The sequence below is a fragment of the Bidens hawaiensis genome, unplaced genomic scaffold (genome assembly GCF_021521415.1).
Source record: "Bidens hawaiensis isolate Kalapana, Puna unplaced genomic scaffold, B.hawaiensis_p1.1 tig00009864_1, whole genome shotgun sequence".
NCBI lineage: Eukaryota > Viridiplantae > Streptophyta > Magnoliopsida > Asterales > Asteraceae > Bidens > Bidens hawaiensis.
The window spans coordinates 31,744-48,560 of NW_027491742.1; the positions used below are offsets into that span (position 1 = coordinate 31,744).

At 37.3% G+C, this 16,817-nt stretch overlaps 1 long non-coding RNA gene across 1 annotated transcript; it reads right to left on the reverse strand.

The window, feature by feature from the left end:
- Positions 1–2,992: 2,992 nt before the first annotated feature.
- On the reverse strand, positions 2,993–15,620 carry LOC143533760 (uncharacterized). Its single transcript, XR_013135415.1, has 6 exons — positions 14,986–15,620; positions 14,794–14,919; positions 13,125–13,241; positions 12,804–12,845; positions 3,767–3,882; positions 2,993–3,329 (listed from the first exon to the last, which is right to left on the reverse strand). It is a non-coding gene; the product is annotated as an uncharacterized LOC143533760 (long non-coding RNA).
- Between the last annotated feature and the right edge of the window lie 1,197 nt (positions 15,621–16,817).

Below are 16,817 nucleotides of genomic sequence, written 5' to 3' on the forward strand. Positions count from 1 at the left end.
TAAAAACATCATAACATAACACTTCATTGAGATGCCAGTGTCTTCAAATCCATGCCATGTGCTTCCCCTCAAGCAAGTTGCCTCATTCTACTCACCTGCGTGCGTACTAAAAGTCAGCTACGCTGAGTGAGTTCTAGTTAATCAGGCAACATACAATACATTCACATACTAGCATATGCACCCGGAGGTACATACCTTCATATTTTCTTACACACTTACTTACATACGTACATACTAGCATATGAACCCGGAGGTACATACCTTCATATTTTCGTACACACTTACTTGCATACGTACTTTTCTTGACACTATGTGCAATCTCCGAAGAGCGTTCACATACCATCAACATTTCATACATACATTGTTCATACATCATACATATTCATACATACGTCATTCATACATCATACATATCAATCATACCTTTAACTAACACTTGACGGCACATGCAATATCCAAAGATCGTTCACGGATCGTCAAGCAATCGTCATACATAAATCATACAAGGCATACACTTACCACCTAAGGTAAGTGTATTGACTATCACATCGAGTATGCATACAGCCCCGAAAACATAACAAGGAAGTGGGGCTAGAACTCACCTGAACTCTGTTACGTTCACCGTTAATAGTTATTCCCTTCTTTAGCTGTGCACGACTAACTGTATAACAATTACACGTATCAATTAACTATCACTACCCATATCACGTTTCTAGTCTAATTATAACCCTCAACGAATGGGGGTCCGGGGGCAGCGGGCCCTAGGGGCGGAAGCCCCTAGCAGGGTCCAAGGGGCAGAGCCCCTGGATGGGGTCGAGCTGCCAGGTCAGCTTGGAAAAATTTTATTTCTATTAACCGTCTTATCACGTTTTCCATTAACATTTTAAATCATTAATTAATTTACTAACTTAAAAGTTCAAGGGTTAATGTGTAATTATATCATTTTTTTATAGGCCAGGGAATGTTCTGTCATTCTTCCAAACATCCAGTTCGTTATTCAGTTCTTAACGAATGGGGATTCTTAACGAATTAGCCCCCATAATGAACTGACTATTGTAGCGAATTAACCCATTTAGCGAACTGATCTGCATAACGAATTGACCTCTAGGACGAATTGATCTGGTCAACGAATGTACCCTATAAAGAATGGGGTTCATTCGTCCCTCTCTTAACGAATGACCTTAACGAATGGCCTTAACGAATGAGCTAGTTCGTCCTTATTTCCTTAACGAACTACACGCTAGTTCGCTATTTTTTCGCTAACGAATTAGGGTTAGGTCAGAGAATGTCAGAAACATTCTCTGACACCTAACCTCGTACATATCTTTTCCGGCGCCGCCATTGCCGGAATACCGCAAAACTCACCGGAAAAATGTATTTTCGCCGTTTTACACCGTTTTTCATCGTTTTTCGTCTCGTTCAACCCAGATCTGAGCTAGGGTGACCCTAAGCTCATCTTAGGTTCGGTTTATACCCGATTCCACTCGAATCTCGTGACTTTAACGATGTAACGGTGTCGGCTCATCGTTTTGTGATTATATCTAACGGGTTTAAACTCATACAATTTCATACTATCATACCTTGGATCGGGATCGGTTCTTCTTCTATGTTTCCGCTAGAGAGAGAGCTTAAGTGTGTGTTTTGGGAGGTGTATGGAATATGTGTGAAATGAAATTAAATGGGTATTAAAGGTTTATATATTTATAGATCATGGGCTTAAGCCCATGGTCTTTTCATCTTCCCTTCATAAACCAAGTCCATAACCCAATTCTATTTAGCCCAACACTAGCCCGACTCCTAATAACTCATTCTTTCATTTATTAACCGAAACCCAAAAAACGGGATGTTACAAGCAATTACAGGTAGTAGGGTATAGAATTTGAGCACATGTCGTAGCATGGGTTTTAGAATTTAGACGGAATAGACCATTGTGGAACGTCTTGTGGTACAAGGCAAGTGATTACATTAGGTATAAAGCGAGATGAGGATTGAATTGAATAGTGATAGTGACAAGTGAAGCATAACGAGTGAATTTTGACGTAAAGTTTATTGTTTGAGACTTTATGATTTTGTTGAGATTGATTGTAAATTCGATTAACAGCATATAGTTGATGTTTAGACTTGAGTTTGTTATGAGAATGAGTAGGGGTAAATGAATTGAATTTATTAGCTAAGAAGTTAATGAACAAGATTGCATTTATGTTTGGAAATTGAGTTTATATTTTAGAGATCGCATGAGTTATCTCCTTGACTAACATGTGGCCATGAGGCGGTTATAGAAAATAAATGATTGATTTTTGATTACATGGATTTCTTTCTTACAAAAATACTATGATTAATAATGATGTGATTTTCAAGAAATGATTGATGAGTTGTGTAAACTTCATATGAACTATTAAGAAAAAAATTGAATTTGAAATATGTTAAGCTAGTATTTTATTCATAACTTAAGGATAAGTTAGAATCTAAATTGATAATCGATGAGTTAATTTGATGAGTGAACGAGTTTTATCAAAGGTTGATACGTTTTAACAAATTAAAATTTGAGGTTGAATACTTGAAATATGTTTAATAGTTTATGTATATGATACCACTAGTAGGTGTGCCCGCGCGTTGCGGCGGGAACGTAACGGGGATGCGCTCGGTGTGAGTTTGGTTTTTGGTGTAGGTTCAGTCGGTAGTTGTTTAGCGCGTATTAGTGGGAGCGCGACGTGCATTTGATCGGGCTTGATTAGACTCATGGTCTGAGTAGATGAACAAATGATTAGTTAAACTGGATCTAACGAGTACTAGAAGAGCCATCGCTTTGCGATGGGTGTAAAAAGGAGCAAAATGTTGTCAATGCATGTTTTACAAGTCATAAATGAATACAAAAAATTAAGAAGATACATAAGTTAGTTTGCCATAATTTCACAGTCCATGAAACCTCTTTTAGATTAAGGTGCAGGTCGTCCAAGGTGGTTTATTTATTTATTTATTTTTATTTTTTGTCAAATGTAGTAAAGTCTCTTTTTTAGTTTACCATTCCACCCCTTAATATTATTCAAACATGAACATAAGTATAGTTTCCGCTTGAAACCGACTGAAAGCATAGGTTTGGGACCAGTTTACAATTCTTTTCATCAAAACCAGTCGAGAGACCGGTATTAAACCGAACACGTTTGTACTTCCACGACTCAATCATCTTGGTCAAAAGACCATATCAAAAACATCATTCTGGAAGCTAATAAATAAAGAACCGCATCCACAATACATGTGGGTATTGGAATAATCAATGTAACCTCCACGACTCAATCCCAACCTACAAAAACAGATAGTTGCTGATAAACCTTCTGGAAATAAAGAATCACTCTTAAATTAGCTTGTGGATAGACATGTTTAAACTAACAACTTCCTAAAAGATGAAGAGTAAATGTAATATTTGAGTATGTAAAGAAGTAAATGAAGGGTGTTTTTGAGATTATTTGTGAGTGATAAGCACTTTTGAGTGTGTTTAAAATTGGTTAATCCAAAATGCTTGTTTGGAAACCTAAAAACCTTAGGAGTCTTGATAAAAAAATAAAATGAGAAAAAATCTCAAACAATCCTAAGTATCTATTACAACAAAATAAAATGAAAGGTCACTAAAACTGTTTTTAGAACTATTTATTTATTATTTTTTATTTATTATTAGTATACTATTGTATTTGTATACTGTTGCCAAACACATCCAACAGCCTAATTTAGAGTTTTTAAAAATTCCAACTTTTCAAAAATCGATGCTTACCAGATGGACCGCCCTGGTACCCACGACACCCATAGCTACCACGAAGCTTGTCATCAAGACAGCAAGGCTTGCCGCCCATACAACAATCATAACCACCAGGGTAATCAAATCCAAACCTGTATCAACAATATGTTGGGTTTCTATGGAATTTATAAACTTAGTTAACCATTTAACTAGTCATTAAAATGGCGGAAGCGTGATATTTACAAACTAAACATATGTATCCATGTGTTTATATATGTATATATTACAAGTTTATATAAGATGTGTTCATTAACAACCTAGTTTATTCATTTCATAAGATTACCAATAATCTATTTATTAGAAACCCGAAGCAAGGATCAAATGATACGGAAAAACTAAACTATCAAAGCTATAAACACTTACATTCTTAACCTTTTAAGAGTGTAGTTGATGTTGAAGAAGATGATGATGTTAATGCTAGACTTTCAAAGGGAAAATCCTCAAACGGAAGATACCCCGAGCCTCCAACACACACCGAACTTTGTTAGGGAGCTTGAACACAAATAACCGAGACCCGAGCCTCTTTTTGATCTTGGCCGAAAAACAAGAACCAAGAAAAGGAAAGAGTTGTGTATATTTGTTACTTGAAAGTATCTTGATCTATATAAAATCTTCCAATCAAATCATATATGGTGTTAGGTTTTTAAGTCAAGTAACCAATACTCAACCTCTACCAAATCCATGACAAAACTTGACCAAAACATTTGGGGTGTGGGGCCCACCCAAAACCGGCCCCATATATATATATTTATTTATTTATTTTTTTTTATTTATTTTATACTTTATAAAATATATAAACACCCCATCTTTTATAAACCATTTTATAAAAGAACACATAGTTAAATAATCATTCCAATAATAATTATTTGAATAAATAAATTAACCAATTAATTTATTTAACACTTTCAAGTAAATATTCAGAAACCCGATTTTCTGAATGTATCGTGTTCTGTATTTGTCTCATAGATCTTATCTTAACAAATACATAATTGGTGTGTGTCTAACTCGTTATTGGGTATGACCCGACTTGGATCAAACACAACTAGCCACATTAACCTAATTATGTGTCTCGGGCATACGGTATTCCAACAATCTCCCACTTGCACGTGACTCATAAGAAGTTAATGCTAATGGTGAATACCGCCTAACAACAGGTCACCACCCCTAGTATGTTTGACTAAGTGCCATTCAATAACATCATCACCTTCAAGTCCATACTTGATATGATATAGGTAAGTCTTATCATTACATTCCTTTGTTACTAGATGTCCTGTCAAATCGAAGAGACACAGAGTGATCATTCTCTCAATGATTTAACTTAACAGGCCTTAGACATCTAAACTCTCAACACATAAGAGGAACAAATCCCATCTTGACTGCATACATCCTCGTTGACATCTCGTATGATATCTGAGCTCTTTCTTTTACGTCATCGTGTTACCGAAATAACAAAGAAGAGAGTCAAGTTATCAGACTTGATGAAAAACCAGATCCAATATGCATCTCAGGTCAAAGGACACAATGATACTCGCCTTTACTCAAGGATTACTTATGATCAGTTGCACTAACTCCATGCAGTGATCCTTGAGAGCGGATCATGTCCAATATTTGTATCCCACAAATATCTATGAACCTTGGTGGCAAACCTATGCCCTATATTCATCACATGAATATCAACCAATCCGGGTTCATAATAGTCTTACCTTCATACTTGTTCCCACAAGCATGATCGACTACGGACGTTTAGAACAACATAAGTCATTCATGGATTAAACATGCAAATATAGAACATAACTCATTGATAAATTAAAACATAATTAATTATCATGAGATACCCATTACATTTGTTCTTATACAAACACTAAACACAGATTAAATCCACTCACTAGAATACCGAAGTCCTAATGCACAAACATGACCCTCATGCTTTGGCCTATCGAGGAGCTTCGTGAGTGGGTCCGCAATATTTTGATCGGTATGAACTTTATGAATACATATCTTTCCCTTTTCAACTTCATCCCTTATGTAGTTGAATCTGCGCTCAATGTGCCTCGTTTTCTGATGAGCACGAGGCTCCTTGATCTGTGCAATAGCACCCTCATTGTCACAGAATATCTCTAGGGGCTCCTGAATGGTAGAGATAATCCCTAGATCCATGATGAACTTTTTCATCCATGCAGCCTCTTGGGCTGCCATTGAAGCGGCGATGTACTCAGATTCTGTAGTGGATAACGCGACAACATCCTGCTTCGAACTCTTCCAAGAGACAGCGCCTCCATTCAAAATGAAGACATATCCCGACTGTGACCGAGAATCATCTCGGTCAGTTTGGAAACTCGCATCCACGTAACCCTTTACGACGAGTTCCTCCTCACCAGACCCATATATTAAAAACATATCCTTAGTCCTTCTAAGGTATTTTAATATATTCTTGACAGCCATCCAATAACTGTCACCTGGGTTGTGCTGGTATCTACTCGTTATGCTTAAAGCATACGAGACGTCTGGTCTAGTGCACATCATTGCATACATAATAGATCCTATTGCCGAAGCATAAGGAACATGCTTCATCCTATCCTGCTCTTCCTTAGAGCTAGGACTTTGGGATGAGCTTAACACGGTTCCTCTAGGAATAGGTACCAAACCTTTCTTAGAGTTTTCCATCCTGAACCTTTTCAGGATTTTATCAATGTATGCACTTTGATTGAGTCCGATCAATTTCCTTTGTCTATCCCTATAGACCTTTATTCCCAAGATATATGTCGCTTCTCCAAGATCCTTAATTGAGAAACGACTACCTAACCACGCTTTAACGTTTTCCATACTTGGTATATCATTTCCAAATAAAAGTATATCATCAACATACAAAATAAGGAACATGATTATACTCCCACTAGCCCATTTATACACACACGCCTCATCACCGTTTTGGACGAAACCAAACGCTTTGATTTCTTCATTAAAACGATGATTCCACATCCGTGATGCTTGTTTCAACCCGTAGATTGATTTCCTTAACTTACATACTTTGTCAGGATTAGATGGATCGACAAAACCTTCAGGCTGAACCATATGGACATCTTCCTCAAGATATCCATTAAGAAAAGCGGTCTTGACATCCATCTGCCATATCTCATAATCAAAATGAGCTGCAATGGCAAATAATATCCTAATCGACTTAAGCATCGCGACCGGCGAGAAGGTTTCATCATAATCAATCCCTTGAGTTTGCGTGAAACCTTTTGCTACAAGTCGTGCTTTGTAAGTATCTAAATTTCCATGCATATCGGTCTTCTTCTTGAAGACCCACTTACATCCAACCATTTTGGAGTTAAGTGGACGATCAACCAATTCCCAAACTTGGTTATCGTGCATGGATTGCATCTCGGCGCTCATGGCTTCAAGCCATTTTTCACAATCAGGTTGTGACATAGCATATTTGTAGGAGATCGGTTCATCCGAATCGACCAAGTAGCAACCATCCACGAGAAATCCATATCTCTCGGGAGGTTGACTAACCCTACTAGATCTGCGAGCAACGTGTGTATGATCAACCATTTGATCACCTTCAACATCCTCGTGTTGAAAGCTAGTATCGACCAACTGTGTATCATCCAGTGATTCTTGAACCTCTTCAAGTTCCACTCTCTTTTCACTAGGTCCTTCCATAAGGAACTTAGTTTCTAAGAAGTATCCTTTGCGTGAAACAAACACTCTTTGTTCACTAGGATCATAGAATATATATCCTATATCATCCTTTGGGTATCCTATGAAGATACACTTGATGGACCGAGCCTCAAGCTTATTTGGGGTGTCACGTTTAACATAAACTTTGCATCCCCATACCCTTAAATATGAAAGGGATGGAACCTTTCCATGCCACACTTCATAGGGTGTTCGATCCACCTTTTTGGTCGGGGCCATATTCAAAATACGAGCTGCTGTAAGTAGTGCATATCCCCAAAATGATGGTGGTAGTGAGCTTCGTGCCATCATTGATCGAACCATGTCCAACAGTGTTCGATTCCTCCTCTCGGATACTCCGTTATGCTGAGGAGTACCAGGAGGAGTGAGCTGTGAAACAATTCCACAATCTCTAAGATGACTTTGAAAAGCATCACTTAGGTATTCGCATCCTCTGTCGGAGCGGAGTACCTTGATTGTTCGGTCGAGCTGATTTTGTACTTCATTTTGAAATTCCTTGAACATTTCAAAGGCTTCATGTTTGTGTTTCATTAGATACACATACCCATATCGACTAAAATCGTCGGTAAAGGTAATGAAGTACCTTTCACTATTCCTACTAGTGGGCTTGAGAGGTCCACATACATCCGTATGTATGATACCTAACAAGTCCTTAGCCCTTTCATTTGTACCTTTGAAAGGCTCTTTGGTCATCTTGCCTTGAATACAAGATTCACACTCATCAAACGAACCTAACTCGTTTGTTTTCAAAAGACCATTCTTTTGGAGAGTATTTACACGATTCTTGTTTATGTGTCCAAGGCGACAATGCCAAATGTAGGAATCACTCAAATCCTTTTTGAGTCTTTTGGTGGAAGTTTGATATAATGAGCTATTTGAGGTATTATCATGAACCAATTCATAAATACCGTTGTTTGGTACAGCTTTAAAATAAAAGATACCATTAGATGATACATGCATTTCTGATTTTACAAATTTAAAGTCAAATTTACATTGTCTAAGAAGGTGCACGGAAATAATGTTCCTAGTCAAACTAGGAGCATACAAAACATTCCTCAAAACAACTTCCAAACCACTTGGAAGCGATAAAGTGAAGTCTCCTCTAGCGACCACGTGCACCCTTGCACCGTTGCCCATGAAAAGACTCACTTCGCCCTTCTTTAAGTCTTCATTCCTTTTGAACCCCTGCAACCAATTGCAAATGTGAGTTCCACATCCGGTATCCAATACCCATGTGTTAGAAGAAATAAGACTTAGCTCAATATTAATCATAAAGACATTACCCGAGGCATGCCCCGCATTCCTCTTGTCTCTTAGCTCCTTTAGGTAGACCGGGCAATTGCGTTTCCAATGTCCGGTCTCCCCACAACCAAAACAAGGATCATCCTTATGACCCCTCGGTTCCACAACCTTTTGTTTCTTTGCCATAACCGGTGATTTGCCCTTACCCTTAAGATGCACAGGAGGACCCTTTCTTTTTGCTACCTTAGCCTTAGAATTGGGTTGAGATCGATTCTTGGATTTACCTTCATTGATCGCAAACACGGGTAAAACCCTTTTACCCATGCTCGCCTCGGCTGTTTTAAGCATTGAGTGAAGTTCTCCAATGTTTTTGTCCCACCCATTCATGTTATAATTTAACACGAAAGTGTCGAACCTTTTTGACAGGGAGTTAAGGATCAAATCCGTTGCTAACTCTTTTGAGATGGGACAATTGAGCTTGGCGAGGCGATCAATGTAACTTTTCATCTTAAGTACATAAGTTGAAACTGGTTGATTATCATCCATTCTACATGCATGCAAGGCTCGAACCGTTTCGAACCTTTCAACTCTTGATTGCTTAAGGAACATTTCCTTAAGTTGAGTAATCATGTCGTACGCATTATGGTTTTCGAAATCCTTTTGGATTTCGGGAACCATAGTCGCCAACATGAGGCATGACACTTGAATGGAATCTTCCGTGTGTTGGACCCAATTCATATATTTGACCTCGCTTCCCTCTTCCGGTTCATTGGGGATAGGTGTTTCCAAAACATGATATAATTTTTCTTGTTTTAGAACAATCCTTAAATTTCGGAACCAATCCGAAAAGTTATTGTGGTTAAGACGGTCTTTAGCGAGAATAGATCGGAGAGATACATTTTGGATGTTAGGGATTATGTTGTCGTCGACGTGTGCGGCCATCTGCAGAATTTTAATTAAGTTCATTTTAGTGTTTTACCCTTTTTTAATTATTAATACCCTTTTATATATACAAAATATAATTAATAATTAAAATCTAGAATCCAACGATAAACCCGACTCCGGTTAGGTGACCTTTTTCCCATTGTCGGTTTATCAAGGTAGTTATTCATAACAATTGCAAACCCTTTTGCAACTTCTAGAGTTTATAGGACCGGTTCGAAATCATATTTCGTGTCGGCATGTTTATCCCATCAACACCTATTAGACCCCATGCTTGGGTGACCCTCTTCACATGGTTCTAATTTAAGTCGTCCTACTTGTATCAACTTGTAATATCAACATACAAACGGTTAGGTGACCTTTTTCCCATTTATATGCCAATATTACCTCAACATATTAATTTACTCTACGCGTTTAGGTGACCTTTTTCCCACTAAGAGCTTACTAATATGTTAAGCGTTATACAAAAGGATGGTGTTTGACTTATTATCCTTAATTTTAAAAGGGACTTTTTAGTTTTAATAATTCTAGTTGTAAAACTTTAAATCATGTTCTAACATGCATTTAGTAACATGATTATTTTGAAACCATTTTCAAAATTCTAATTTATAATAAAACCATTTTATTATGGGCGTGAGACGGCTAGTTAATAAATCCATTTTATTAAACTACGTGTCACGTAATTACCGATAATTATTAGAACCCGTTTTATGCTTTGTTAATTAATTCTATGTGACGAAGTTGATATCCTAATATCTAGCAACCACATAATCAAACAATCAATTAACAAGCATACACAATTATACCAGACACGAGCTACTAAGTTAGACCACACTTGTTAGCCGAAACAAGTGTGTGTCTTAGGTCCGATCCTAAGGGACACATGACACATGGATGTTGTAGCTCCCACTCGATCCCGCATCCAAATGCTTCGAGCATCTTCTTCAACCCCGTTGTGATCCATTGGGCTTGAACTTGGGCCTTAGCTTCCATAAGCTTCCATTTGGGCTCAATAGGTGGGCTTAGGTCCTTTTGGGCTTGAATCCCCTTAATGGGCTTGTGAGACCCATTATCACCATACCCGGCCCAATAAGGCCCAAACTTCCAATTTTGCAATCTTCTTTAAATTTACAAAACAAATGTCCTAATACATTTTTTTCTATAAAATAAAGATATTACAAATAATCTATTTATTACATACCCATATGAATAAATAATTACAAAATTGCCCCTAATTAATTATTACAAACCAAAACTTTGAATAATTAATAACAATCATAACAAACATCCATTTGGTCTACGGCTCGGTCTAGTTTTAACAAACATAACCCGTTATGTCTTAGGAACCCGTTCCAAAACCCCTTGACCTTATCGGGCCTAGCCCAACCCATTTGGGCTTGACCCAATAACTTGATTATGGGCTTCGGCCCACATGTCCAAAACACATGGGCTTCGGCCCAATGAAAGGTCCTATGGGCTTCGGCCCATTCATTCGGTTTTATTTATTATTTTTTTTGAACAAAGCCAAAAAATATAACAAGATTAAATACAAAAAAAAATTATGCATGTTAATTTTTTGTATAAAATCTTTCAAGGGGAAAATATAATACCGAAAACCCGAAGCTTAGTTTCCCGTATCCCGGCTCTTGATGCCATTTGTTGGGTTTCTATGGAATTTATAAACTTAGTTAACCATTTAACTAGTCATTAAAATGGCGGAAGCGTGATATTTACAAACTAAACATATGTATCCATGTGTTTATATATGTATATATTACAAGTTTATATAAGATGTGTTCATGAACAACCTAGTTTATTCATTTCATAAGATTACCAATAATCTATTTATTAGAAACCCGAAGCAAGGATCAAATGATACGGAAAAACTAAACTATCAAAGCTATAAACACTTACATTCTTAACCCTTTAAGAGTGTAGTTGATGTTGAAGAAGATGATGATGTTAATGCTAGACTTTCAAAGGGAAAATCCTCAAACGGAAGATACCCCGAGCCTCCAACACACACCGAACTTTGTTAGGGAGCTTGAACACAAATAACCGAGACCCGAGCCTCTTTTTGATCTTGGCCGAAAAACAAGAACAAAGAAAAGGAAAGAGTTGTGTATATTTGTTACTTGAAAGTATCTTGATCTATATAAAATCTTCCAATCAAATCATATATGGTGTTAGGTTTTTAAGTCAAGTAACCAATACTCAACCTCTACCAAATCCATGACAAAACTTGACCAAAACATTTGGGGTGTGGGGCCCACCCAAAACCGGCCCCAAATATATATATATTTATTTATTTATTTTTTTTATTTATTTTATACTTTATAAAATATATAAACACCCCATCTTTTATAAACCATTTTATAAAAGAACACATAGTTAAATAATCATTCCAATAATAATTATTTGAATAAATAAATTAACCAATTAATTTATTTAACACTTTCAAGTAAATATTCAGAAACCCGATTTTCTGAATGTATCGTGTTCTGTATTTGTCTCATAGATCTTATCTTAACAAATACATAATTGGTGTGTGTCTAACTCGTTATTGGGTATGACCCGACTTGGATCAAACACAACTAGCCACATTAACCTAATTATGTGTCTCGGGCATACGGTATTCCAACACAATAAATGTCATTTTTAAAGCAAACGAAACAATCTTTGCAGCAACCTTTGTTTTATCAAAAAGTAGTTGACTTGAATAGAGTATAACATAGATACGAGCTTTACTGAAAATAACACCACACCCTATCTTACAAATGCACTTTACAACATACTTTGTATTGTTAATCGTTGCATTTACCTACTACGTTCAGTTACCCTTGTTATAACAGGGGTGGTCTCTAGTGATAGACCGTAGTCTTAAATTTAGAGCATCTTAAAGTGGGGGTAGCTCTATACCACAAAGGATTTGCTAATAATATATAATCAAATCATATATTCATATTACCAAATTGTTGTTGTCACTTTGTAAGCCACCATTGTATATTAATAAATTTGACCAGTTTTGTTCAATTTACCCGGTTTTAAAATGGGTTATAGTGGAGAGAACTTCAACCGTTTCTATCAATACCAAACACATTTAAAAAAAATACAAGTACCAAACCTGTTTCATTTGGGTGCAGGTTTCCTTGGCAAGATGGGCTTCCTACAAGAAGATACAACCAAAAAAAAGAAAGAAGTTATATTAGTTATGACTCTGTCACAAAATATTAACTCAATCGCATTAAAGAAAAAAACAGTTGGCCAATAAATGTTATGTGTACGATCTAGCCGCCTTAAAGAAACATCTTGCTATAAAAAAACATTAAAACCCATCCTTAAGTAACGAAATGGAACGCTAAAATATATACATATATCACCAAAATATCAATATTTCGCTAAATGAGAACTTAGATAACAACGATGAAGCTTAAGTTTTTTTTACCTTTTAGTTACATTTTCCCTTCAATTGGTACTCAACTTTATAATTTTGCGGTACTCCAAACTGAGTCAGCACTTTATCTTGTTCTTTTGTAATTCCATGAAGTTGTTCATGGAATTTCTAAATATATGTCAGGCCCTTCGATTTCAGCTGGATCTTACTTAATCATGTCATAACTCACACAGATTAATGTGCCGACAAGAGAGTTAATGACGGGTTGCTATATTTAGAAAGATATCCGTTTGTTAAAGGCGGAATCAATAACAAACATACGGTTGCTATGAATAATCAAAGGTAGAAAGCACACACAGGATTCATTCAAAAGATTTCCATCTATATAATTTTCATCATACAAAGTGGATAATCGATTTAGGGTTTTAGGAATCCTAGGACAGCCGTCACACGATATTCTCTCAATAAATGTGTCTTTCTCTGTCTATGTGTGTTGTGCCCCTGGCGGCGTGCCCTAAACATTCTATTTATAGGTCTGCCAACCTAGGACAACTGTCATTCCTTCTAGAAACCCTAAATACAATCATACATATTCAAATTACATATTCAAAATAAACTAAGTGTAAAACAAGTCTTCCGGGTAGGCTTTTCATAAATCTTCATTTTCCGAGTACGCTGTGTACTCTACCATCCTTCAGGACTTGGTAACATAGAAGTGTACTCGAAATCAGTTTCCGGGTAAACTTTACTTGAAGAGTATTATACCAAGTAAAATACTCACCGGGTAGACTTCAGTCTTCTTGGCTTTGTCAAACTTTGCCTGACAAATCCTTACGAGCAACCTTGTTCTTCAATGATCCATTTCAGCTCTTTGCTATAAAATAACTTATTAGCAAAGTGTACTCGTGAGTACTGTTCCTTACTTGAGCTGAACCTTGCCCGATATTACTTAGAGATATTCCTTTAGATCATCAAGCATACTTGGACCATACTTATTAATGAATACCTTGCCCGGTCTTCCAATCACTTGGCTTCTTGGACTTGGTTAACCAAACCTTACTCGGAAGAGTAATATACTTGGCTCTGAAGAATAGACTTGCTTGATAAAGTGAACCTTGCCCGGATTTACATCAACTAGTGTACCTTGCTCGACAATACACTAATTTGCAAACCTTGCTCGGATAACCACTAAAGAAGACTACTTGAAGTAAGCCTTGCCCGGTAGACAAAATATCATACCTGGCTAAGTAAAACCTTGCTCGGATGTCTAAGGTGTGCCTGGATCCATACTTAGCGAATTCTGAGGAGGTTGAGAAGATTCAAATCTTCCATATACTTCATTCTGGTCAAATCTTTGACTCAACAATCTCCCCCTTAGGTCAATTGTTTGACTCAACAGATTAACGAGTTAATGTTAAGTGCAATATATTTGTTTGATGGTTAGTAAGTAACTAAATAAAGGAATAAATTGAAACCATGATATCTTCAGTAGGCATTGTAGTTTGACCAAACTCCTCCATTTTAACCCTAGTTCATCTCTTTCCTTACTAAGTTTATTAACTTTTTCACATGGATTCCAATGATCCCAAGAAATAATTTCTAGTTTTGACCTCAACGCCTAAAAGATTATTAGCAATCGCATGTAGGACACATAAATATACATAATTGAAGTGAATTGTAACAAATTAGTGTAAAGAATAATATAGTTTGAAAAATATACATCTTTGGCTCATTTTCAAGTGATTTTTTTCACACTACATGCCTTTTTCACTTCAACTCACTTCCGCAAAAGCCAGTTGCTGATGGTCTAACATTCTTCTCTGCAGCCCTCCCGTTCTTTCTTAACCTTAAAGAAAGACAAAAATTATCACTTATTGTAACATGTAAACAAAAAACAGAACTTAACCAACACCTTTGACAGTGCATCTGTTAACAAATCCCTCTCATCCTTTTATGTTAGTGATTTGTTTTCAATGGCTTCCATTGAATCCTTTTGTTTCGTGGCCATATTACCCTTTCTTCCTCGATCACCAGAAATAAGGAATGTCTGGTGTGTGCAAGTTGTTGCAACAAAAGAGAAAAACAAAGAATTAGATCAAATTATGAAGCGAAATTTGTTACATTTCAACAGAAAACCCTCATTCTACACGTCTAATTCTATGCATATTGTCTATGTTGTTCATCATCATATCTATTTATAAACAAAAAAAAAAGTTGCAACAAGTTACATAACTCAAAAGACTTCAAAAGCGGGAGGCTTGGGTGAGACCACATCCACTTCAACAATCAAGTTCACACTGTCCTCTACAAACACATACAATGATCGAATGGAAGGTTAAGCAAGTAACAAACAAAAACATATCACATATCAACTAAGAATTAGCCCCTATAAACAAAGCATCAGTAGGTAGTCACCAAAAAGGATAAATTGATAGGGAAACACAATGTTAAAAGCATACACACCAGTCCACAAATATAACAGTATGATCTAAGAACAAAAAAAATAGAAAACTTGTATCTAATCTAATTCGGTTTCGCCAGCATGATATTCAACTTTTGGTATGAACAAACGGCCGGAAACAGTTACGAATCCAATTTTCTTATTGGCTCCTTTTATATTTCATAGAAACATCCAAACGATTTACAATGAAGTGGCAGGTAAGCGGGCAACAAGCTGCGCCGCAACCCCCTTTTGGATAGCAAACCCAATCCGACTAAAAACAAAGTTTTGATTCATATGGGCTGATACGTTACTATACACAACTTTCTGAACCCTATTCAAAAGGTCCACGGCATCCGGAGCTAAGAAACCAAAAGTGTCAAAGGCGAAGGGGATAAACACGTGTTGATTCTCCAAACAAGCTCTCTCGTGTTTAGCAACCTTGCCCGATGCCGCCTTCAATGTTGCCTGGCCTGCTACAAATCCAGTGTCCCTAATCCCAACAAGAGGGGACACTCCTGTGAGGCCGACACAAGCGTGTTTTCCCCCTACCCACCCAAAAACAAGTATATCGGCCGGTCGTAATGTAAATCTTCCTTCTCGAGGATCCGTAAGAAAGTTTACGGGGGCTTCCTTTTTAGCCGAAATTCTGGCTCGTTTAAGAACATCGCATAGAACATCCCTCACCAAATCATGCCTGTACTTAAACCCAGGCAACTCATTGCAGTGAACCGCATGCTCGCCAAAAGAATCCAAACAAACCTTACGGCAAACCGGGCACGGCTCATCTACCGGAAACAAAGGGATCATTAACCGATACTTCAGGATGGCCCGGTACTCCAAAGCCGACATATGTTGGCCCAATCCTTCAATAGGGAGAACACTTAAGAAATCTTGAGCCCGAGGAGCCCGAAGACACTCAAACACCGCTTTCTGACGAGGGGATAAATCAAACTTCATTTCCAAACTCTTGATGGTTCCACTATAAAGGGCACTCGCCAAAGCATGTTGGGCTTTAGGGGGGGCGGTGTCTTTATTAGAGAAACTGCTAATGTCAAAATCGGGAAGTGAAATGTGCAACCGATCTATCGCACTCCCATAATTGGAGTCAAACCCATCAATACCACAACCTCGAAGAATGTGGTCTTGTAATTCCCAAGATTGCGCCCTCGAGGCCACAAACGCATAAGTAGAAACGTCTGAAGCTGAACATAAACCCAAACCTCCAAAACGAGTCGGAAGTGACGCCAACCTCCATTGAAAATCTCGAAAGAAGGGACCACCACAAACCACGATATCCTCAA